Raw genomic sequence first — 24,830 nt, 5'->3', positions numbered from 1 at the left:
GCTGTGTGACTGCAGGGAAGTCACCCAGCCTCTCTGTTCCTCAGCTTTATCCTCTGAAACATGGAGATGTTCAGAGTGTACCTTTTTAGGATTCTAGTAAAGACCGGATGAATTTACCTGTGTAAAGTACTTAGAACAGTGTCTGGCACAAGATAAGTGTTAAATAAGAATTAATTATTGTTATTAGTTTATGGAGCTTACATTCTAGTAGGAGAGGGAATAATCAAATAAACAAGAAAAAATATTAGGCAATGATAAGTGCTATGATGAAGATAAAAGAGAGAGGAAGGAAAGGGTGCTGCCAGGGTCTGCCTTGTACCAGTGGTGAGGGAAAGTCTCTGTGAGGAGGTGACATTTAGCAGCCATGAGGTGTTTGTGAGAAGATCGTGCAGGGAACCGCAGGCAGCAGAGGTGGCAGGAGGAAGCTGGGGGGTGGATCACACAGGGGCAGGGGATGTGGAGATGGCCTGAGAGACACGTGGCGCCAGATTCTGTGGGGCTGGAAAATAATTTAGATTTGATTCTCAGTACAATGGCAGCCAGGGAGGGCAGGGACTTAAGTTTAAGCAGAAACTTCTGTCTGCACAGTGGAGGGAGAAAGGCTTAGAGGATTTAAAAGTGGAAAGGGGGCCATCAGGAGCCTCCTGTGATGGCAGGTGAGAGGACGGGAGCGGCGCAGAGACTCCGATGTGTTTTGGAGTTCATGTCACCTGATGGAGTGGATGCAGAAGGTGAGGTGAAGAACCAAGTCCTGGCAGGTCTCAAGTTTGTGGCTTCCTGAGATGGGAGACATGGCAGGACAGGTTTATGGAGGTGGCTGGGAATCAGGGTTCATGTGGGACAATCACATAAGCTCTCTGACCTTCAGTCTCCCCACCCACGGTATGAAAATAACAGCGACCTATGTGCAAAAGAGATCAGATACCTGGGTTCAAATCCCAGCTCTGCCATACACTAGCTGTGGCCTCTGCCACTTAACGTCATCTCTCTGGGCCTCAGTGTTCTCATTTGTAAAACAGGAATCATCACAGCACCTACCTCGGATGGTTGCATGGGACCTATTTACAAAGTGCCCAGAACAGTGTTTCAGAAAATGGAAAAGGAGGGAATTCTTCCCAATCCATTCCCCCTGCCTTTTTTATTTTTTTAAATTTTTGAGACGGGGTCTCACTTCGTAGTCTAGGCTGCCTTGGCCTCTGAGTGCTGGGAGTACAGGTGTGTGCCTTCCCAATTCCACTCTCCAATTAATTTCGTGAATCTAGCCAAACAAAGGGATAAAACAAAAAGAAAAAAGAAAGTACAGTCTAACATACAAAAACCTTTAGCAAAATATTAGCGAACAGGATTCAGCAATATATTAAAATCATTATTACAGCATGACCAACCAAGGATGCAATGCTCATTCAGTATTTGAAAACCAAGCTGGGTGTGGTAGTGCACACCGGTAATCCCAGATACCCAGCAAGCAGAGGTAGAGGTCTGAGGCCTGCCCAGGGCCTTGCACATGCTGTGCACCTGAGCCATATCCCCAGCCCTAAAATGATAGTTTTTAAAATATTAGTTGCAATGTGGAATCTAGGCAACATCACTGAATATTTTTGTATTCTGTTATCTTAACACTCCATCGATCTAGCTTGCATTTTGAGTGGGTATTTCATGTATTTACTGGTTATCTGGAAGAACTTGACTCACTGAGATACCTACGCAGAGCTTCTAAAACAGCTGTGCAATGTCAAAAAAGGTCGCAATTATTAATATCAGCATTGTTTTTATGGGAAAAATCTTTTAGTGTCAGGAAGTCGTCAAACTCAGGATGGAGGACACAAATGTTTTAAATTCTAGTTTTTGCCAGACAGTTTAAATTTTCTCATTGGCAGCTAATAACACAACTATTTTCCTTACAGCGACATTCTCTTCGTTTCTGAGAAAATGTCTCCCAAATACTGAAATCTGAATAATCGCAGTTTCTCTGTCAATCATTCTTTCCAGCAAAACTAGTGCTATGTGAAGCCGCCGGATCGCTCAGCTCATGTCTGAAAGAATTGCACGAGAACTCTGTCTTGAGAAAACTGTCGCTCCTCGGTATGCGGCAGAAGTGTCTTAGGTACACCTCCTATTTCTTCACAAAACACGTTAAAAAGATTTGTTCTCGAGGATCAAGATGTAAGAACATAATCAAAGGGCTTTTCCCCCAGCAGCAAGCGTGTGACAGTAAAGGATAAAGTGACAGCTGGGCCAGCCTTGTGTCACTTCCTGAGCGTAATCTAAGCAGTAGGCATTTTTAGCCACCATCGCTTTGGGGTCGTGGGTGGAAATACCAAAACCAGTGTTCACGAGAAACCATGAGATTCAAAACTGTTGGTCAAGAGTGAAGTATATTCACAGCCGGGGTGCGTGGGGAAACTCCCTGCAGCACTAACTTTGGGATGGAACTGAAAGGCGGGACTGTGACCGAGGTCCAGTGCGGGGCTTGTGGCAGAGGAGGGGGAATGGAGGCGATGGAGGAGAGGGGATATGGTGGATGGGCTCCGAATGCATACATGAAATAGAACGACGAAATCTTTTTGCAATTGCTTTAAGTGGAGTGGGAAGGGGATTGAGGGGGAGACGGTGGGGCAACCTAACCGATGTACAAAATCAGGTTATTCGGAATTGTCACAAATCCCCTTGTACAATGCATATATGCTAATAAAAAAAAGTTGATCAACACTCACAATTTCACCATCTCTTGTGCTTGTTGCCAAATATCCAGATTAAAGTTTTGTAATGATTACACTGCACTGATACTGGTCATATGGGACGAGAGTGACACAGGCTTCACTGTGCAGTGGCCTCTTTAATTTGATTCTTGACTCCATTCTAAAGTGGACAGCCCAGGCTTCCTCACTGACTGCATCCAGCTGACCTCAGTGAAGGTGGCAGACAGGTTTTATTATCTTCCCGCTGTTGTGTGGGCTTTGCTAGCTAAATCAGTAAGATAACTTACCCTGTGGGATAGTTCCGTAACTTTGTCATTTCGAGCTTGAAAAACGAACAGTTTTTACCTTTCAAAGAGCCTGTACATCTACAGTTAAAATAGTCAATTCATGTTCTTTAAACTCTGCGATAGGCCTCAAGAGGACGCTGTAACTCACCTGATGCCACAGAGTTATTCAGTATATTCTGTTGCATAAGCCAGAACATAGACTGTTAATATCTACAGAGACGAGGGAAGCAGTTTCATCACATTTTTAAAGATTTTATATTGCACAGGTTTTTTTTTTTTTTTTTGGAGTATATCCCCCTTTCTGCTAGTCAGAGAAGTTTCATCTTTTCGTAGTACATTTAACACATGCACAGAAAGCAAATCTTCTCAGCTATCTTTCTTAAGCCAGAGACAAATTCTTGAATATAAGAATATATTGTAATAAAATGGTGTTATGTGTTAGAATAAAATATTAAAATAATTTTAGATAAAATTTAAAAATTCATAAGGATTTTTAAAAGACACTTAAAAATATTGTTGTGCAACAAATTAAAGTATACTTCTTGTGCTGTTAGATAGTTACAAGGAAAACGTGAGGATTTCAAAGTAAGAATTTATTGGATTGGTAGGGGGGCTCAAGTGGTAGAGTGGCTAGCAAGAGGCCCTGGTACCACCAAAAAAAAAAAAAACCCCAAAAACCAAAAAACCTAACAATTAGATGATGGTACAAGGAGAAAGCACCTGTATATTACCAGTGTCATTTAATACATACATATGCTTTTCAGACACAGGATCTTGCTATGTAGCCCAGGCTGGCCTCGGACTCCTCTTTTTCATGTTTTGCTCATCGCGAAATCCCTCTCCCTTTTCCACCTCCCCAATTCATGAACAACAAACTTACCAAACAACTGCGAATCCACTACTCAACCAACCAACTACGCTGTCCCAGACACAGAGTTTGGAGGATGCTTCAATTTGGTGTAGAAAACATAGAAAAGCCATTCTGGATTAGCAGACCTCAGCTCTGTGAGGACGTCACTCAGGCTGTAAGAGGTCAGCCTGAGTGTTAGGCTGAGGGGAGGCTGAGAAGGCTCAGACTGGAGAAGGAAAGGTTTGGCTGCAGATCAGGATCCAAGGCTACTAGTTCTCTCTCTCCCTTCCCCCTCCTCCCTCCCCACTCCATCTAGCTCTTCTATGGGTTAATATTCTCCCCAAGCCTGAGAGCAGTGTAGCTGGGAGGTCTGGTCAGGTTCTGTAATGAGTTGTGGTTAGCTGCACTTGTCTCCACTCGGCTGGGGCTGAGTCTTGCTGCCAAGCTCACTGGCACAGTTGTTGGCTGCAGGACTCATTCCCCGGTCACATGAGTCATGTCATGGGGTGCTCACAACATGACAGCCAGGAGTGAACCATGACAAAAGAAAGAGTGAGGGCCCAAGGTGGAATACTCAGCTTTTTGTATCTGAATCTCAGAAGTGACAGAACATTACTTCTGCCAAGTCTGGTATGATGTAGGAGGGGACTGCACAAAGGTGAGAATGTCAGGTGGCTGGGCGTGTGGGGACCATGCTGGAGGCTGGCGACCACAGTTCCACATTTGGCTTACTTCTCTTTTCACTTCATTCACCCTCCTGGGAGCTCTCATCCACTTCTGGTACTTCTACCTAGGACCAGAAATTGTCAGATCATTCTCTGACCCTCAGCTCATTCTCCTGAGGACTTGTCACCCAGCTCATGGAGACTCCTCCATTGATTCCTCAACCTGCCTTCCACCATGCTTTCCTCAAGTGTCCCCTGAGCCTCATCCCTACTTCCATTTTGACATGTATCATTCTACCTTGCATTCATTTATTTCCTCTATTATCCATTTATTTCCTCTCATTTTATTGATTTTTGTAAGCTTACTCAGGGTAGAGTATTTGCTGTACTTGACACAGTGCATAGCACAAAGTAGGTGCTCATGGGATATCTGAATCCAGATGACATCCTGGGTGGTTCCTGGACACCAGGAGCTCTACAGTGATTGGTCCTGGGTAAGTTCCAGATGCCTGACCTGGACAAGAGAAGCTGCTTCAGTGACTTTGGGACTATGGTCTGTGGATTCTTTCCAGTGGTGGTAGAAATGTCTTTGTGGGATTGTATCCAGTCAGCTGAGCCTGTAGCTACTTGTCTGTCCCACCCTGGCTTCCCCAGTGTGGAGTCTGCAGCCTGCTTGAGTCAAGGCTTTTATGTGTGTGGGGTTCTGTCTGTTGTGTGAGCATCTTTGGGAAAGCCTGGCAGACAGCAATGGGTCTTTGGTGACCAGGGCATGCAGCATTCCTGCAGAACATTACTCAGACATGTCCCACACTTTCCCCTAGGTTTCTCCCTCCTCAGCTGTGGGTGAGGCCTTTTCTCACCCTCCTCCCACCCTTCTGAATTATGGGACTATGAATTCCACCAATATTTGAGTTTTTTGGATATAACGGGCAGTACCTGAAACTCAACCAGTGTCTTTACTCAAATCCTCACGCTTGCACACTTCCCGACAGAACCAGGTAAGGCCAAACTGACATCAGCACAGCCCAGGGTAGGGACGGCGTGGCCCAAGCTGAGGCTCCATGGCCACACGGGTGTTCATGATGCATGGAAATATCTGTCTTTCCTCCTTTTTTTGCATTTTTTCAACTTTCTTCTTATTACTGTACAGTAGGTACATTATGACATTCACCAAGGTTCTTATAACTCATCATAGTTGAATTCACCCCTCCTCCTTTTTGTTTGTTTTTTTTGCTGATGTTTCTTTCTCCTTGGCTGTATGTCTGCAGCTCAATCTATTTCTTCTCTCATTCTCAAAAGAAAGATCTTGTGGCTACCAGAGCCCTCCAGGCCCACCCAAGTCAGCTCCAGGTCTTACCAGGGGGGCTGGAGAAGAACAGTCTTGTCCAGGATCCCAGCTTCTGTCAGCTCCTCCTTTGTCTCTCTCTGCTGATTTTTGATGGTTCTAAGTATTTTGTGTCTCTTGTTCTCTTCCTTAATCTTTGTTTTCTCTTCCTTATAGGTTTCCCTTCTTTTCTTTCCTTGGACCCCATGCTGAAGGCCGTCTACCTCCAGACAGGGCTAGGTTGAGCTTTCTCACCCTCAAGTTTGGGCATCGAGTTCACCAACATGGAAGAGGTATCAGAGCAGGCAGTGCCAGGCTCAGGGGCCACGCTAACCTCCCAAGACCTGCCATCGACTCTGCTCCAGCGGCCCAGCTGACTGCTTTTGAGTAAAGCATGAGTGAGTGAAGCGAGGGTGAGGGAGAGCCATCAGAAGCTGCTGACTGTCCTCCTGGAAAAGGGAGTTTGGAAGGGGAAGCAAGGAGACAGATGAGGCCCCACCTCATCTCTGCAGGTTACTTACCTGAAATAGGCCAGAGCTGCTTTTCTGTACAGTTGGTTAGCTTTCTTGCTAACCACCCTGAGGCAAATTCAGATAAGCAGGATTTGGGGAGAACTGCTATAGCCAGAAGAGGAGCCGCCACAGACTTGCTGAGACAGCAGTGTTTCTCAGAGGTGCTGTAACTTTGGATGTCCAGCAGGGGGTGCCAGTCCTCTTTTTCCTCCTACCCTCCTGTGCTCATTTTGGGTAGGGGGTTAATCTGTGCTTGCAACTGGGGAAGAGGAGTCCCCAGGCCCGGGGTGGGGGTGGGGGGCACAAGAGTGTTGTGAACCTGGTGTCCTGTTTGGGAAACGTAGACTAATCCAGGTACTGAACCCCCCTTAATCTCTGTAAACCTAAGACTGTAAATGTGACCTTGCAGAAAGCAGAGAGAGAGAGAGAGAGAGAGAGAGAGAGAGAGAGAGAGAGAGAGAGAGAGAGAGAGAGAAAGGCAAAGCAGCTGGGAGAATAAAGGAGGAGGCCTAGCACCTGTAAGGAGTGTTTTTGGAAATATGGTATCAGAAGAGACATAAATTGGAAGCCAAGGCTGTCTCTCCCAAAGCAGAGAATTTGGTCATCATGACACTAAGTACAGCTGAAATTTAACCTAACATTTCTCCACAGTTTCTGAGCAGCACCCATTCACTTATAATTTATAGATACTGACCCCTAACGCAAGGGAATTGGGTTGTGTAAGGGTTGCTAAGGAACAGGGCAGATGCACTAGGTAAGGCTGGGGTTGCTTAGTAACCAGGAGTCCCTGGGTGATGGAGTGGCCAGAGAAGGTCTGGAACTGATGAGGGTCTACAGACTGAATCATCCACACCGCAGTCTCCTAAAAGTTCAAGTCTGTTGGTTTCATGACCTATAGCTGCCACAGTCCATCTTTCTTCATGTCCCTGGCACTGTCCTGCAAGAAAAGCACATCCCCAAGTCCCCAAGTGCCCTCATTAACTCCTGGTTTCAACCACTCCCTCCACACACAGTCAGATTCCTACATTAGGTTAGAGAGTATTGAATGGGTGTTAATCTTACACTGGGGGACCTTGGAGCCTTTGGTTGGGAAATGTGGGTTTGGGTGAGAGAGGATCTCCTATACAAGCATCTCTGGTCTTTTTCCAATTCATGGAGAAATGTGGTCATCCCTGAGTCTCCCATGCCAGATTCTTGGCCTGCTTACCACCTGCAGGGGGCACCCCTTCTCTTCTGAGGGGAATCCTGAAGGCACAGGTCTCCACACTGCACCTGGATGGGCTGCTTTACCTGGTCCAGCTCCCTGTGACTGCCCTTCAGAGAGCCTCACTGCAGCATGGGCCTGGCCAAGCCACTTAGAGCCACACCTGCTTTCTCAGTCGTGAGCACCATCTCTGCATTTAGGCACACAGGTGTTCCCACTCTCTCTTGAACTCCTCCATTCCTCTTTTCAGCTGTCCCCCTAGATGGAAGACTGTATCCTGCTGTTTCCCCTGGCCAAATCTGTCTTGGTCTTCCACTTTCCCAGCCTGACTTTCCTAGGCATTTAGCATGACCCTGCACCCCAGTGAGCACCTTGCCACCTTGCTGACCCTGGACAGAGGGAGGGCTGGAGCCAGGATGATGCTGAAGGCTTGCTCATTCCCTCTCCTGTTTCCTGGTTAGAGGACTACAGGAAGCTCTTTGTGAACTGCATGTTTATAAATGAGACACTCCTTGTTTAAAACGAAGCCCTTTTTGCATAGAATATCTTCAAGAAAGTATTTGAGACACTGAGAAGGGACTTAGTTTTGACCTGCTTGAATTTTAAAGTTTGCCACAGACAGGTAACCTTTACTTTTTCAGCTTTTTTATTGTGAAATACAATGCATACATTAAAGGCCTGTATTTATAAACACTCATATAAGTATACATCTCAATGGATGCTGTGCAGCTCATAAAATACACATGGCCAGCCCAGAAGCCCTTTGGTTTGCCTCTCCCTGATCATAACCCTCTCTCCTTTCGTTTTTATTTATTTACTTTCTTGGTGGTACTGGGGCCTCATACTCACTAGGCAGGCACTTTACCACTTGAGCCACTCCACCAGCTCTCTTTTGTGTTGAGCATTTTTGAGACAGGGTCTTGCGAACTATTTGCCTAGGCTGATCTCTTCCTCCTGAGTAGCTTGGATTACAGATTTCCATGGTAAATCATGGCCTTGCATTTCTCTAGTTTATTACCGGCTGGCATTCTTAAATGACTTAGAATTGTTTTGTCATTTGGGTAACTTGTGGAATCACATAATGGGTATTTTGTGTCTGGCTTCTTTCACTCAATGATATCTTTCTAAAATTCATTAATGTTGTTCAGTGTAGCTTCAGTTCATTAATTTTCATGGCTGTGTAGTATTTAATTATATAAATGCAACACAATTTAGTTATCTTTTCTATCACTAATGGGTGTGTGAGCTTGTTTCCAGTTAGGGGCTCTGACAAAGAATGTTGCTGTGAGTGCAGGTGCACTGTCACTTGGTGTTCATGTACCCTCCCTTGTGCACCTAGGAGGTCCCTCTGCAGAGTCAGAAGTCTGTATTTTCAACTTCACCACGCAATGCCAAACCATTTTCCAAAATGATGGCACTTCCCTCCATCCAGCAGTGAATGAGTGTTTCTGTTGATTTTACTTTTTCAACTAGAAGCAGTTAATTAAAATTACTAATTCGTGTCATCATTTGTTTGCTGTCTGGCATCCTCACAGATTTGGGATACTCCATGTATGGGTCCAGGCATGAGTCTATCATTCAGTGAGGAGTCCCAGCATCAGCTACCCAGTGCCTGACACCTTGTAAGAGCTCAGCTTGCTAAATGAAGGGAACAATGACCCTTGTCTACTGAATGTGGGTCTCACGTTCTTATGCGTCATGGAGCCATTTCCTACCTGAAACTCAGGTGTTTGAAGTTCACCATTGAGAGCTTGACTCTCTGCCACTCTCTGCTGCTGGTCTTGTCTGTCTGGCATAGTGGGTGCTAGATTATCTTCATGCTCATTGATGCCATCAGTGAGAATAAAATGAACTCTTTCTTCCAGGGCCAATTCAGCAGGAAGCAGCCCAGGTGTGGTCACCATGCTCACAGCAGTGGTCTGGGTACTCAGGTACCTATTTTGTCCCTGAGCTGGGTTCTTTGTGAGGATGCACAGCAGTGGGAGAGCCCAAAAGGGTATTCTGGCCAACCAGGTAGCTGTGGTCACTGGGTCCACTGATGGGTAAGTGCCCTGCTTACCCCTGGGTTTTGACCTTTCACACACAGGGACCCTGGCTTCCATGGAAGGACTCAGGGTTGTAGATAGAGCTGGTTATCCCTTCTTTGTTGATTTCTAGGAGGGGGTGAAGCGGGGGTAAGGCTGACTGTGTCTTCCACCTCTGCCTGCAGGATTGGCTTTGTTGTTGCCCAGCACCTGCCCCAGGATGGGGCCCATGTGGTCATCAGCAACCAGAAGCAGCAGAATGTGGACAGGGCTGTGGCCACACTGAAGGGGTAGGGGCTGAGTGTGATGGGTATTGAATGCCATGTGGGGAAGACTGAGGACCAGGGAGCGACTAGGGGCCACAGTAAGGGGCCAAGAGATGGAAGGACACAGATAAGATAACATGTAGAGCCTTTGTGTCACTATTCAGTCCTGGGAGGGGCAGCATGGTTTTCTTGGGCCAAGGTTTCTTGGGAAAGTAATTTGTTCACAAGAGGTCCCCATGCCTGTGAGGACAGGTTGAGGACTGTTTAAAGGAATGAAGAAAGCCCCCAGGGGATTCCTGGAGGAAGAGACCTTAGGTAAGAGAAACACAGAGCTGATTTTCACAGGGGCCTCATGACCATTCCTGGTTGAGGCAGCATCTTGTCAGCAAGCTGCTGGGCTATTCTGGGAGGGTGAGGCCTCCTCAGGTCACCTCCATCCTCTCCCATGCCCCTCTCCTGCAGGCCCTGGAGTAATGTGGAGGCGGGGACTTCCTTGTGTGCAATGCTGCAGTCAACCCTCTGTTGTGGAGTACGCTGGGGGCCAGAGAGCAGGTGTGGGCAAGATGAGGCCGAGCCAGGGAGCTGTCTGAGGGTCTGACACCAGCTCTGGCTGGGCTTCAGTTAGCCTGACCTCCAAAACCTTCTTCTCCCTTCCTGAGGTTACTGTAAAAGCAGGCCCTGACCATTTGTCCCCAAGAATGTGGCCTATGCTACTTTCTGGTTTGTTTTAAAATCTGGTTCCTACACTTTCTGCTTTCATTTCTCTTTCAATTTCTTTTGCATTTATTTGTTCAGCAAATATTCAGTGAGTGCTTGCTTAGGTGCTAGCACTCTTCTAGGTCCTGGCTACACAGTTGTGGACATGTAGGAATATGTCTCTTCATGAATGCCAAGAATTTTGTTTTTCACATCCTTTTATGCCGACATGTATTGGTCATTGTGCACCTGTTTAGTGACTTGATCCTGTGGATGACACTTTCTTTCACTGTCCTCATATGAATCTTTTGTCATCTGTGGGCTCACAGTCCACTTCACGGTATTACCACCTTGCCCACAGAGGGCCAGGAGAGACCCTGTAAAATGCCTCAAAGTCCTTTGTGTGTGTGTGTGTGTGTGTGTGATACTGGGATTTGAACTCAGGGCCTCACACTTGCTAGGCAGGTGCTCTACCACTTGAGCCACTCCACCAGTCCTTTTTTGTGTTGGGTATTTTTGAGATTGGGTATTGTAAACTATTAGCCCAGGGCTGACTTCAAATCATGATCCTCCTGATCTCTGCCTCTGGAGTAGCTAGGATTATAGGGGTAAGCTACTAGCACCCGGCCATCTTGGTCTTTGTTAGTCTTCTACCTCCTGTTCTATGCAGTCCCATGCTTTACTTGAGTCTCAGGCTGTCTGCCGTTAGCATTCCATGCCTTTCCTAAGTGCTGGGCCAAGAATTTCCTATCGGCTGCCCTCCCAGCCTCTGCGCTCCAGTTGGCCAACATCTCCTCAGGCTGGCCCCTCCTTTCTCTTTGCCCTTGGCTGGGTGCCTCGGAGATGACCTGAAATCTGAGCTCTCTGCAGCCCATGCTGAGCAGCCTCCTAGCCTCTTTAGCTTGCTCCTAATGTCTCTGAAAGCTCATTTGTGATTATGTTGCTGGGATTTTTCTGCTAACAGTCTCCTAACCCTCCTGAGTCATTTTGTTTTTTAGTGCGTCAGTTCATGGGATCATGACTCTTTCTCTCGGAACTATTAGAAACCTTCCTTCCTGAAGCTGGGGCGGGGGAGGGGAACACTTGCTGATAATCAACCCGAATTTCTCTGATGCTCCCCTATTCTTTAGGGACAAGCAATTCTGCACCACTGGGCAGAAAGCGCTGATAGAGTAATTGTTCCTGATCACTTCTCCCACCACCTTGAAGGTGAAATTGTCACAAAATGAGTTTAGAATTTCCCAGATAGTCTACTATCCCAGTGACTCTTCAGTGGGTGTTCTGTGAGGAATTCCTTAACACCCATCGTATCCTTGGGCCAGTTTTGGAGAACTTCCCATGGCAGAGCCCATTCTCTTTCACTAGCAGCACAACCACATCTCCATCCTCTCTCTTTCCCAAGGACTCTCCAGGTTCATGGATCTCGACCCAGGACCTCTTGGCTCACAGAAATATTCACCCCTCCTTTCTAATGGGTCAGATTATTCAGCAAGGGAGGGAATGTGTCCTTTTCCTTGGCTAGGTTTGGCCTGAGTCTAGGAAGGAGCTTGTTTCAGCCACTGCTCAGCCTGGTGCGCATGGAGCTTTGGACAAACATCTTGTGGGTGGTAGGCCTTTATTTTGACCAAGGAGTCCTCGCTTAACCCTCAACCTCTTTTTGGAGACTCCATAGTATTATACCCCCTTCAGACACCGAGCCACCTCTCATGGCCACGAGGGCCATCCCCCAATAACTCATAACTGTCACCAGATGGCTTGCAGTAGACTCAATTGAAGCATGTCTCTACTCCCATGAAGAGGACAAGGGGGTTTGGGAGCAGGGAGTGGGAAAACCCATGGACAGGTGTAATCAGTTATAGGTGTACAGCCTCAGTCCCTAAACATGCAGAGCACTGCTGACCTTGTTCAAGTCAGCTCCCCACAGGACGAGCCTGAGTGCCACTTTCCTCCAGCTGGCATCTGCCCCAGTCCCTGGGGCTACATCTTTACTTGCCAGTTCCTTTCTTATGTCTCTCTTCCCAGACTCACAAGACAGAGTTTCCAGAGTGTGAGGACCCTGTGAGAGCCCAGGTCCAGGCTTTAGTTGCAGGCTGGATCACCGTACGTACCTGTCCCAGGGGGCAATTCTCTGTTGTGTCTCCATCTCTGTATCTGCCGTAGGAAGACTTAGAGCCAAGCCTGTGATAAGCTGGGGTGTGTATGTGTGTGTGTAGGCCCTTCCAGTCTGCATTTTTGTAAACCAATAGTAAAATAATGCTGCTTTACCAAGTGTTGTAAGCTGCAAGTCAATCTTGTGTGGCTGCTTCACCCTTTGTGGGCTACTGTTTCTACTTCCTGTGGCTGCTGTATGAGGGTGATGTTCTAGGGGCCCCCGCATGCTCTTCCTGGCCTTGACCTTACCAGGTTTGAGAAGAGGCTGAGCTGTAGCTCCTTGCCCTTGTGCTTTTCCTTATTTTTGTACACTTACTTTTCCTATTTTCCATTTTTTCCTACACAATACCTATTCGATTTGCTTTTTTGTGCTGCATTGTTCGCATGCCTTAAATTCTCTTGGGACAAAACATGAGCATAAACAAATGAACCACAGAGAGACAAAGATGACACTTCCAGAAATCTCCATCTCCCGGCATCTGCTTCCTTTTCATCTGGTGTGCCTTCAATCTCTTTACAGTAGCCTCTAGTTAGAGCTTCTTTCTGCACAGCCAGAACACAGTCCAGTTTCTTTAAAAAGACCACGCATTTCCTTCCATCACCCCATTACGAACAAGTCACATTTTTGGGGTTGTGCTCATAGGCCTATCTCTCACCTGCCTGCCTATGAAACCATAAGCAACTTGCAAACACCCTTTGGCCCAGTCAGAAAGGGCACTGGTCTCCACAGCTACTCACCTTTGTGTCTGCTATACAAATCGCAGGCCTCTAAGTGTCACATGAACAGGCTCTGAGCTGGCCATACTGCTCCCCTCTCCCCGGTGTCCCTGATCTGGTTTCAGGTCCTGAGTATGAATGTGAAGCCTCCGGCTCTGCTGCTGAGCCAGTTGCTGCCTCACCTGGAGAACAGGGGAGAGGTTGCCAGGTGAGGTGGGGGGGAACTGGTGGGAGCTGGGGAGACTGAGGCACAGGAGTCTGGAGAACATATGGGCACAGCCGGAAGGAGGTGGGGAAGAGAAGAGGTCTCCCTGGAATCTCCACATTTCTCCTGTCTCCCTCTGCCTGCCTTACCCTTTGTGGGGCGACTGTTTCTAATTCTAGTGGCTGCTGGATGTTCCAGAGGCCTGGGTGTGGTCTTCTTGGCCTTGGCATTGCCAAATTTGTGCCTTAGCACCTTAACCTTGTGGAGTGGTTGTTCTTACTTAGTATCTGGTCTTCTCACAGCTGATAATCCCTCTGCACCAGCTTAAAACCTATGACTTCAAATCTATGTCCATTTCTCCTCACTGGGAGAAGCCTGTCCTAGGCCCTTCTCCATTTTCTGTCTAGACCCTGCACATCTGACTGCATTCCATACAGACACACGCAGCTGGGGGCTGATGTGGGTAGAAGGAAAAGTTTCTGACCATAATTTCTTTTCTCTTTCTGTCCCATCTGCTTCATAATGGATGCCTGTTGGGAAGACATCGTCTCCAGCCCTCAGTGCCTCTTCACCATGCCCACCCTGATCTCTGGTGGGCCTTCTGCTGTTCTCTTCTCCAGAACAGATAGAAAAGTACAGTACAAAAGGTGAGCATGGACACTGGGTTTATGAGAAGTAGGGTTGGAACCCATCTCTGCCATTCATTGGCTGTTACCAAACCTTTTTCTTAGCCTCAGTTTTCTCATGTGACGTGGGGTAATCACAGGGCCTGTATTGCTGTTTGAGAATTGCATTGTTTAATGACAGCGTCACAATACCCCAGTCAGTGGTAAGTTGTAAGCATCATCTCTCCTATTGTCTATCTCCTCTTAGGAGGGTGCTGTCATCCTGATCTCTTCCATTTCAGCTTATACACCATAGGTGGTAAGTGCGTGGTCCTTGTTCTCCTGGTTGGTGTAGGGTGAGGAGTAACTTTGTTCTATTCCCCATAGTCGTATAGGGACAGTGTCCAGAACAGACCCCTGCCTTACTTTTGTCCTGGGCTGACCTTGGGCCCATGGGGCTGCTTGGTTCCTCAGATCCAGCTTCTGTTCTTAAATGAGACTGGGGAGCGCATGTTTGAGTTCTGTACTTGTTCAACCATGATCCTCTATAGGTAAAAAATCCAACTGATACTTTCTTCCACTCCCCTAAATCCTAGTCACTCTCTTAAGTCTCTTCCCAGGAGCTGGGTGCCTATATTGTCAGTAAGATGGCCTTGCTGGGTCTCACCAGGACACTGGCATTGGAACTGGCACCCAAGGACATCAGGGTGAACTGCCTGGTTCCAGGAATGATCAAGACTGACTTCAGCAAAGTGGTGAGAACTGGGTGGACCCAACCTTACCCTGGCTCAGTGGAAATCTTCCCCAGTGACTAAGGAATAAAGGGGTGACCAAGGCCTCAGGTCAGTATCCTTTTGGCTGAGGTCCTCACCATCGCCCAGCAACTGTGAGAAGGTCAAACCTGCTATAGGTGTTCTGCCAGGTAGCCACCTTAGGACCCTTCTCTTCCCTTTGTTTTAGCAGCATTGACTCTTTCCTCTCTTCCTTTCTCCCAGTTACATAAGACAAGGCTTTCTGGAGTCGCTTCAAGGAGAACCAGCGACTGTAGAGGCAAGTGGGTTTGGAGTTTTGGTGGTCTGAGTACAGTTAGAGAGGGGCAACTGAGTCTACCTCATAAGCAGACCCCTCACTGCCTATGCCCCTTCTTTTTGCTCAACTCCAGGGTCTATATGGCTCTGAGGGACCCCCCTGGTCTTTCATGAAGCCCGCTTTCACCTGTGAGTCACAGGGCAGCAAAAGTGGAGTGCAAGTGACTGACACTTTGTCTTCGTTCCTTCCAGGATTGGGTAGCCTGAGGACTGTGCGGGACTCGTGTCCTTCCTGTGTCCCCAGATACCAGCTACATCACTGGTGAGAACATTGTGGTGGCTGGCTTCTCTCCTTGGCTCTAAAGGGTGGCTCTGTGGAGTTCCATAACTTTGGGGTGGGTAGTCTAGGAGCTCATTATGATCTGGGGACAAGGTCTGCAGTTTGGCTAGCTTTGTAATTGGGGGGAGGATCACTTATACTGGACTTGAGGAAGAAGAAAATGCTTCAGTGTTCTCATCTTCAGAATTAGCTTCAGCTGATCCAGCCAAGCTGTGACATGCTCAGTGTGGGTCTGAGGAACTTACGGATTTCACGGGGCGGGTGCTGTGGAAGAACCTTAAGGGAAAGGAGTAGAGGTTTAGGTCCCTGAAGGATCCCAACTCTTTCTGTTGCTTGTATTTTAAACATGTCTTTCCCCAAATAAACTAAAATTTATCCTCAGATCTGCACTCTCCTGGCAAAGATGGAGCTAAAGGCAATGTGGCTGGGGACAGGCCCCTGCAATCCCCTGCGGCAGACCCCTCGTGATGGGGAGTGGGTGTGTTGCTTCACAGCGGGCTTTGTGCCCTGTGCTCTGAACTGGTCTCCTGGAGGCTGAGCAGGGCTATGGGTCGGGTGGTAGATGGAAGGATTAATAGTGCTTGCCATGCAGGTAACTGAGAATCTGAGAAAGAATTAGTCACACCAAATCTTGTGTACAATTTCGGATTGTTCTCATATCTAATTTCAATAGAAGACAGAGTAGTCAGAGCTGAAGCTCCTCTTGGGAATTAACCAAGAAGTGGCCCCTTGTGTTGTCCTGAGTCGGATTTGGGGTACCGCCCTTCTGTGTGTACATGTCTATAGCCCTCAAGTCATTCATGGCCCTGAGGACACTTCTCTTGTCCTGAACAGATCCTGAGGGAGGAACTGAGGCAAGGCTGTCAACCTGACCATGTCCCTTGTCTCACTGCCGAGTGCCCAGTGCCTCTCCTCCAGACCTCCGGGGTATGGGTCCTGATTGTGAGAAACTAAAGCATGTATTAGTTATGTAAGTCATGCACTGAGCCAGGCACTCTGGAGAACATAAATATAAATAAGACCTGACCTCCCTCAGGTTCCTTCAGCATGGTTGGGAACACAGCAGGTACGATGCTCATCAATAAATGAGGCAGAATGTATTCATGTGCACAAATGTAGTCTTCTGCCAGGTGGCCACCATGGGGCCCTGCCCACTCCATGCCAGGCACTGTTCCAGGAAGTCAGGGTACAACAATGAACAGAACAAAGATCTCTTCCCTGCAGAGCTGACATCTAGTGGGGGGAGATTACAATAAGCTTATTTAAATAATAATAAATCATATAATGTGTCAATTGGTACAGAGGGGAAAAGACAAAGAGTAAGGTGGAGGTTAGAGGAAAGAGGTCAGCTGGTTAGCCATTGAGAAGGCAAGGAATAAAGCCAGGGCAAAGCACTGCATAAACAAAGCATCATGGGATTGCATAGGACCACGAATTCTAGTGAGGCTGGTGGAGGAGGCATTTGAGCTCAGACCTAATCAATTGAACATGAGAAAGAAGTGAGTTGCTGGAATTCTTTTTAATGGGTAGACCAGGATCTGAACAGTGAGGCTGAAGGGGTATGCACATCCCTGGGGTCCAAGATACACAAGTGCACACAGTGATGGGCTACACCAGTGTCTCCAGAGCCACTCTCTGCCCTGTTGCTCTATGTGGTGCCCAGAGCTGACCTTCATGCTACATAGGAGGCTCCATTGCTCTCAGGCTTCCACTGGGGAGCAGGAGCCCTGGGAGAGGCGTAGATCTCCCTGATCTTCTCTTAAAGGGTTCTAGTGATAATGGCTGTGTCTCCTCTTGGCCACAGCTTCTAACTCTCTCCTTCCCTAACCACCAACTATGGCCTCCTCCTTGACCCCTCCAGACTAGGAATTTCTGTTGCTCGCTCCTGGTTGCTTTACTACCCCCTTGCTGGTTCCTTTAATCCTGATCATACTTTTATTTCTTTATTTCATTCACTTCAATCACTCATTTGAATGCGGCCCTGACAGGTGAGCCGCACCCAGGCTGGAGTGAGGCAACCCTGATAGATTTAACTATTAATATCCTTCTAACCACCCTAAGCCTGCTGCCCTTGTCCTCTCCCTTGGAATCTTCTGGGCTTCCCCCATGACTCTAGCATAGCAGGGGCTTTTAGACCCCGCTTAACGTGTGGCCTCAGGTTCTACAGGTAGGAAAGAGGTAACTTAAAGCAGATCTCTGCAAGTGTTCTGACCTGCCTGAGGCTCCAGGGCTTCCCACCACGGTATCTCTCCTGGCTTTTTGTAGCCAGGCTCCCATTCCTTTCCTGGAACTCTAGAGGAATGAAGAGGAACAAGGAAGTGAAATTTTTCCTCACTCATGAGCAGAGATAATTTTTATAGCATCTCCATGTTCCTGCCCCCATCCAGTCTCTGGATGGTGAGGGATGGGGGAAGGTAGGGTCCCCTGCTGTGCAGTGTCTGGCCCTACTGTCTGCTCCTTCTCTGCCCACTGTCTAAGCTTCCCTCATGGAATCAGGCCACCTGCAGCTCCTGTGCTGAGGCCCCCTAAAACTATCCCCCAACTCCTTCTGGACATCAAGTGTCTATGCTGCCCACACTGGAAGGTGGTACTACCGTGTGGCAGTTTTAGCTCAAGAAATCCATTCTTTTACAGAAGTAGATGACTTAGCCTGGGATCCCCAGAAAGCAGCGCCAAAGTCAAAGATTTTATGGTTTCTGGTAAGAGACAGGAAGAGTCAGAGTTCAAATGCATATCCATCCTGTAGCCTTTCTTCTTTTCATCCTTTTTGGGGCATCTTTTCATTTTGCATTTAAAATTTTAATTATAATTCAACAATTTGTAATTATATATATTCATGGGGCACAAAGTGATATCATGTTTTATGAATACAATGTGGAATAAATCATCCAAATCAGTTAACATATCCATCATCTCAAGGAATTATTTTTTGTGGTAGGACATTTGAAATTTACTCTTAACAATTTCAAATGTACAATACTAGTAACTATATTTACTACAACATGCACTAGATCTCAAAGAAAACCAGATTTACTTTTTCTGTGGGAGATTTTGCACTCTCCGACCATCACCTCCCCATCCATCCTCCCCAGGCTCTGGACCAGCATTCTATTTCCTGTTTCTTTGAGTTTAGTTGTCTTAAATTCCAAATACAAGTGAGAGAAAGTGATATTTGCTTTTCTATTCCTGACTTACTTTACTTAGCACGAAGTCCTCCAATTCCATCAATGTTGTTGCAAATGACAGAATTTTCTTCCTTTTTAAGTCTGAATAGTAGTTCATTGTCTGTAGGTGCCACATTTTCTTTATCCATTCGTTATTCGATGGACACTTCAGTTGATTTCCTATCTTGGCTATTATGACTAGTGCTATAAGCAACACTGGAGTGCAGATATCTCTTTGACAAACCTTTTGGGTAAATATCCAATAGTAGGATCGCTGGATTATGGTGGCTCCATTTTTAGTTTTTAGAGGAACCTCCATACCATTTTCCATAATAGCTGTACTGATTTACATTCCCACTGGCTGCAGCCCTTCATAAATATTGCTGGTGCAGGGCTGACAAGTGTTGTTGCCCCAGTTTAGAGTAAGTTCTTCTGATAGAGTTCTTGCCCCAAATCTGCCACTGACTAGGCAGTAAGATCTGGGAGCCTCCGCTTTCATTTTCATTTCTGAGAAATGGGGGTCTCCAAAAGTGCTTTTTGGTTCACAGTTCTGCCTCAGGTAGTGACTTGGCGTGTGCACACCCTATGGCAGAGTGCTGGGGAGTACCAGGGTCTGAGGGTACCAGATGCAGGGCTAGAAAGAATCAAGGATGAACAGAAAGGTGTCAGTCAACTAGGAGCACAGTACAGATTCCTCCAGGTGAATCAATAGTGGGGCCAGTCAGATAGCTACATGAGTTTTCTAGCCAAGTTCAGCAGCTCTGGAGTGTGGGGGTGTGGAGAACATTGGACAAGAAGGTCCCTCTGGGGTTGGTACATGTCCAGGACACAGGTTCAGGGCCAGGGTGCCACTGGAATTGCCTGACTAAGGGCTTTGGTTTGGAAATCATGATTCATCAGGGAACCAGGTCTGAGGCCAAGGCTTCACTCAGTGCCTGCAAGATCTTACAGGCCTGAGACAGTTGGGAAAGCCAAGAGCAGAGGACAGCCCAGTGAGTGGGAAGATGCCAGGCCCAGAGAAGTGACTCAGGGAAGGTTCCAGAGCTCCAGCACAGTGCTGGCAGTTTGCAGAGCCCTGCTGCTCTATCTCCAGCTGTGTGACCATTTCCTATGCCTGCAGGGGTTGAGTGCAGAGGGACAGTGCTCTGTAGACCTGCTGGGGAGACTTAGAGAGTGGCTTCAGAGAGACCTTAAAACAGGGCAGGGAGCGTCCAGCCCTGCTTCTCCCTGTAAAGGGAGTGGAGGCGGCATTGACTGCCTGGATAAGAGCAGTGAAGGTGTCAGCAAGGGAGAAGTCCCATTTCTGGATACAACAGGGAGAAGAGGACTTTGTTCCCAATAGAGTATTGCTTAAAGCAGGAGAGGGGTTTCCCCAGTGACGTGTGTGTGTGTGTGTGTGTGTGTGTGTGTGTGTGTGTGTGTGTGTAGGACTGATTTCAGTGAGGGAACAGGTTGGGGAGAGAGTGCAGGTGAGAATATAGGGATGTGGAAGGACAGCTTGCACTCCCATTCCTGTGTTGAGAACCTTGTCCCGGTCCCAAGCCCAGTGGGGCAAGGGAGCCCTTGGCTAGGAGGGATGTGGGGACAGTGAGAAAGGTAGGTTCTCAGCTTGTCCACCTGCTGTGCCCCTCATGACTGTGGCCTGTGCCTCACAGCCTCACAAGTGGAAAGGGACACAAGTCTTGTGGCCTGCCTGGGCTGGGTGAGGACAATGACCTGGATGTTTGGGTTTGCCCATCTCTTGTCCCCCTAGTCTTTTTCAGCTGGGTGTTTCCAGCCCAGGGGCTGAGGGTTGTGGATAATAGCACTCATGTGCTTCCTTGGCTTAGGAAACCTCAGAATCAACTTGGTTCCCAGAAGTCCCTGGGCAGGACTGAGACTCCTTCACCTAGGCTAATATATGAAAAACAGAAACAAAAGACGATCAAGTTTGGCATCTCAGAGAGTTCCTGCTGGCTTGGAGATACCTGTGTGCTGAGGAGGAAGTGGAGCCCCATAGCGATGGAGGGAGCTTATAGATTTTCAGGTGTGTGTGGGCAGGTCCTCAGGATGGGTCAGCCTTTGGGGGCAGGAATCAAAATATTATACCCTCCAGTGGGAGTACTTTGTTGTATATTTGTACACTTCAAGTTAACCTCCTCTTCTCTAATCACCTGCAAAAGATCTAGAAAAAGTCTTAGAGCAACAAGAAATTCTAGGGTATCCAGGGATGGCACAGATAGGATCATGACAAACTGGTGTGATGTCAGTCCAGCCTGAAGGTTCTCTCTCGACTCCTTCCCCAGGTTATCCAAGCTTGTCTGGACGTTGTACCCTCACCCTCCAGAATGAAACTGCAACTCCTGACCCTGGTTTTTGCCCAGACTGTGGTTGGGAGTATGTGTCTTGCCCCTCAGCGCAGCGTCCACTCTATACTGCATCTTCCCAGCTGTCTCTGCTCAGGTGCCATTTGTGGGGCTGGGCTTACCTGGTAGGAGGGAGCCTGGGGGATGGTATTAGGGTGCAGGGCCTCGGTGCTGAGGTGGAGCAGAAGGGGTGGGTCTGGAGTGGCCTGAAACAAGATAGCTGGGCTGAAAAGTCAGATTTGATATTTTATGGCAGCTGGATTCTGGGTGGTAAGTGAAGACAAATATGGACGAGTGTCTGAGGCGGATTTGTTCACTACTCACCTCACCAATAAACATGTGGAATTAGATTTTTATTCCAGAAGAGGAACTTTCCTTCTGCTATGGCTTAAAATCCATTTGTTGGAAACCCAAATTCATATGTCAATCGTATTTGGAGGTGGGGAGGTAATTGGGAAACAAGGAGGTGATGAGGGTGGGGTCCTCATGATGACATATTGATGGCATTGTAAGAAGAGGATGAGAGACCTGAGCTAGCATATTTGCTCTGTCTTGACATGTGATGCCCTAAGCCAGGTTAGTGCAGCACTCACCAGATGCTAGGACTCTTGGATTTCTCAGCCTCCAGGACAGTGAGCTAAATAATCTCTATTCTTTATACATGACTCAGCCTGTCGTATTCCAGCACAGCAACAGAAGACAGACTAAGACACCTTCTTTCTAAAGCAAATGGGTCCTCTTGGCAAATTACACAGTGGGTAGACATCAGTAGATGGAATGAGGGAAAGATTAGGAATAGAATGGAAATGGAGGAAAGTCATGGTCATGATTCAAGGTTTAGAACAAAGGACATAGCCACAAGTGTGCTCTTGTGTTTCTTTATGCTTAGGGCAGGGATGCTGGCTGGAGAAGGTGGAGGAGTTTGAAGGAGCTATGCAGGGTTGGACTATTTTGTGTGCCCTGGGCTGGCTCAAGTTTAGAGTTTCTGACCATTTAACCCCTGAAAGCTAAAAGATACTGTCCCTTATGTGGGAAGTGTTCCAGTGAATCCCAGTGAGTTAAATGACTGCCTTTCCTGATCATTTTTATCAGTGCCTTTCATGTTTTCAAATTCCTTCCTGCTCCAGAGAGAGTCATTTGTTTTCATATATAGAGTGTGGAAGAGGTAAGGCTGGGATTTGAATCCATGTTTGGCTCTCAAACACCTTCTGTGACAAAGTGACAGTCAGGGCTCTATTAGCTTGGTTCTTTCTTGTCTTGGTTTGATTTCTCTTAAAAGGAGAGCCCGAGGCAAGAATAATTGGACAGGAGATCCAGGGAGCAGCAGTGAGGGAGTAAGTGATGCAAGTGAGGAATGGAAGCAGGGAAAGCCACATGGGGGTACATGATGGAGGGAGCAATGGCAAGCAATAATGTTCTGTCCCCCAGGACCTCCTGGGGAGTATAGAGTGTCTCTTATAAGGAGGTGTCCCCCCTAAGAGTGGCAGGGCAGACATTTATTCATGGGTTTTCACCTTTTATCCCTTAAGGGTTGCCCTGAGGTTATCAATTCCCCCACCCCACTTCTAATCAAAGAGGAAGATGCTGTCTATACTGCAGTGCCTCAAGGCCCACAAGAAATAGCCTGCACCAGCCACATCTAAAACCAGGATGAGGCAAGAGGGTGTGAGCCAGGGCACTGAATGTGTCTGCTGTAAGGTCTCCAGGAAGTAACAGTCCACTGTCTCAAATATATTTAAGGGACAAAGCACTCAACCCATCACTCATGAGAGGCTCCAGGGAGGAATTGAATTTCTCCTTTGCACAAATCAACAATTAGTCCACTTCCCCCAAGGGATAGCATTCAGAAAATTTCCAGGGGCTTTTAAGCTGCAGAATCTCAAATCTTCCATTAATGGTTAGCGCAGTCCCTGTGGCTGTCCCTTGGGGTTACCAGAAGAAACCAGAGGATTAAAAGGGTGGAAGGCTGAGAAGGAAGATCAGAGAAAAAACAGTGAATTAACTAATTGCATATAAAAACAGCGGGGGGCGAGGGGGGTGCGGGGGGTCTTTCAACAATTGGATGTTCTATTTGTTACAAAATAGTTATTTAAATGTAACAACTAATACCATAAAATTTACATACCTAATTTAAAAACTTTCAATTTTTCCTAAGTAAACATTAGAACAGTTTTAGACTGTGAGGACCTGGGAAGAGAGAAATGCAGAACCTCTTTTTGTCCCATTTTTGGTAACCCAGCTTCTGGAGACAACTGACAAAAGATGCTGGTGGTAATGATGGGTCCCTTGGTGACCTGAGGAATGCCAAGAGTGGGAATGAGATGTGGACCCCTTGGGGTTTAACGACGGGATATATCCACAGTGAACCTAACTGGGCACTGGGCATTTTAGGACTTGAATATCTTGAATCATATTTTACTTAAAAAGATGAGCAGTCCTTCCATGTAAAAAGACAGTCCCCTGGGCCAAGTGAGCAGCTTACAAAGAGCATGGTTGGCTCGCAACTGGAATGTTTCTTCTAATAGGCAGGGTGAGGATGTATAGAGTGCTGACCAAAAGAAACCATCACCCTGTCTTAGTCTGTGGGTGCTGCTAAAACAAAATACTCCAGGTGGGAATTTACACAGATGTTAATTTTTTTCTTTTAGTTTTGGAGGCTGGGAAGTCCAAGTTCAAGGATCTGGCATTTGGTGTCTGGGAAGTAAGAACTGCCCTCTGCTTCCAAGATGGGACTTTGTTGCTGTGGACTTGCATGGTGGAAGAGCAGAAGAAAATGACCCTGAGGGGGTTAGCAGGCAGGGAAAATAACTTACCAGAGGTTCTCTTCTCTTGAGCTAACAGGCACCCCAGCAGGCCCTGAATCATCTCTAGAGCAATAAATAAATCCCCTCTAAATTGTAAATACCCTGGTGGTTGTAATATCATTGCAAGATAGCGTCTATTGAGAAGAGGCTCCTCTGGGTCTGCCTTGCTTGTTATAAAAAGGGCTTGCCCCTAGTTTGACATCTCAAGCCAAGTCCTTTTACTTAGGACCTCATGAATATTGGTCACATCTCATACATAAAATTAAAGGCAAAAAATTATCATAAGCACATGCACAGAGTATCCCTTGCTATGTGATAAGGCTGTGTTGTGTAAACCTGCCAGCAACCCCAGGCCCTCCCTAGTGGCTGCCCAGATTTTTCCCACCTTACAATTTATAGATTGGGCTTAAACAAAGAAATCAGTGCTTCCGTGCCCCCTGGCAGAGCCCATCACTTCCCTTGTGGTGCTTTCCTCTTACTCTTTCTTTCCTGGTTTTTTTTTTTTTTTTCAATCAAGTTTTACTACTGTTTTGCAATTTGTGTCTCTGTCCAGATTCTCTGTTCAGGTGACATAAGAACTTGGAATCTTCTGAACTAATGTCTTAGACTACTCAGCCCAATAAAAACCCCACTCTCTCAAGCCCTTTTATAAGGTCCTCACCCAGTCTATGAGGGCTCTGCTTTGATCTAACCATCTCCTGAAAACCCTGACTCTTTGTACTGACACATTACCCATTAAGTTTCAACACATGAATTTTTAGGGACCACATTCAGAGCATTGCACCCCCTTCCCCAGCCACAAAACAGATCCTAACAATCTGTATCAGATAGAGCCACTTCCAGAGCCCTCCTCTAACTCACTCTTCTCTTTTCCATCGTCCTGAAGTTTATTAGCTGACTTCATGCCAAATCTTTTGGGGAGGCTCAGTTCTCCTGTCTTCTTT

The 24,830-nt window shown here is 47.1% G+C and overlaps 3 long non-coding RNA genes across 4 annotated transcripts; all 3 read left to right on the top strand.

The window, feature by feature from the left end:
- The first annotated feature begins 4,248 nt into the window (after positions 1–4,248).
- On the top strand, positions 4,249–10,529 carry LOC109696806 (uncharacterized). The gene is made up of 4 exons (XR_012446221.1): positions 4,249–4,494; positions 6,003–6,223; positions 9,407–9,472; positions 9,751–10,529. It is a non-coding gene; the product is annotated as an uncharacterized lncRNA (long non-coding RNA).
- A 264-nt stretch (positions 10,530–10,793) lies between these two features.
- LOC109701651 (uncharacterized) lies at positions 10,794–15,364 on the top strand. 2 transcript variants are annotated; one of them, XR_012446218.1, is made up of 6 exons: positions 10,794–12,627; positions 13,521–13,603; positions 14,142–14,247; positions 14,474–14,524; positions 14,815–14,960; positions 15,201–15,364. It is a non-coding gene; the product is annotated as an uncharacterized lncRNA (long non-coding RNA). The 2 variants fall into 2 exon arrangements; XR_012446217.1 differs by having other exon boundaries at positions 10,794–13,603.
- Position 15,365: 1 nt separating this feature from the next.
- Positions 15,366–23,966, top strand: LOC141421617 (uncharacterized). Its single transcript, XR_012446219.1, has 4 exons — positions 15,366–15,555; positions 20,567–20,763; positions 21,023–21,179; positions 23,731–23,966. It is a non-coding gene; the product is annotated as an uncharacterized lncRNA (long non-coding RNA).
- Positions 23,967–24,830: the final 864 nt, after the last annotated feature.

This window comes from Castor canadensis, chromosome 3, assembly GCF_047511655.1.
Source record: "Castor canadensis chromosome 3, mCasCan1.hap1v2, whole genome shotgun sequence".
Lineage (NCBI taxonomy): Eukaryota > Metazoa > Chordata > Mammalia > Rodentia > Castoridae > Castor > Castor canadensis.
The sequence above is the reverse complement of the archived record's forward strand: the minus strand, read 5'-3'. Positions and strand labels throughout refer to the sequence as shown.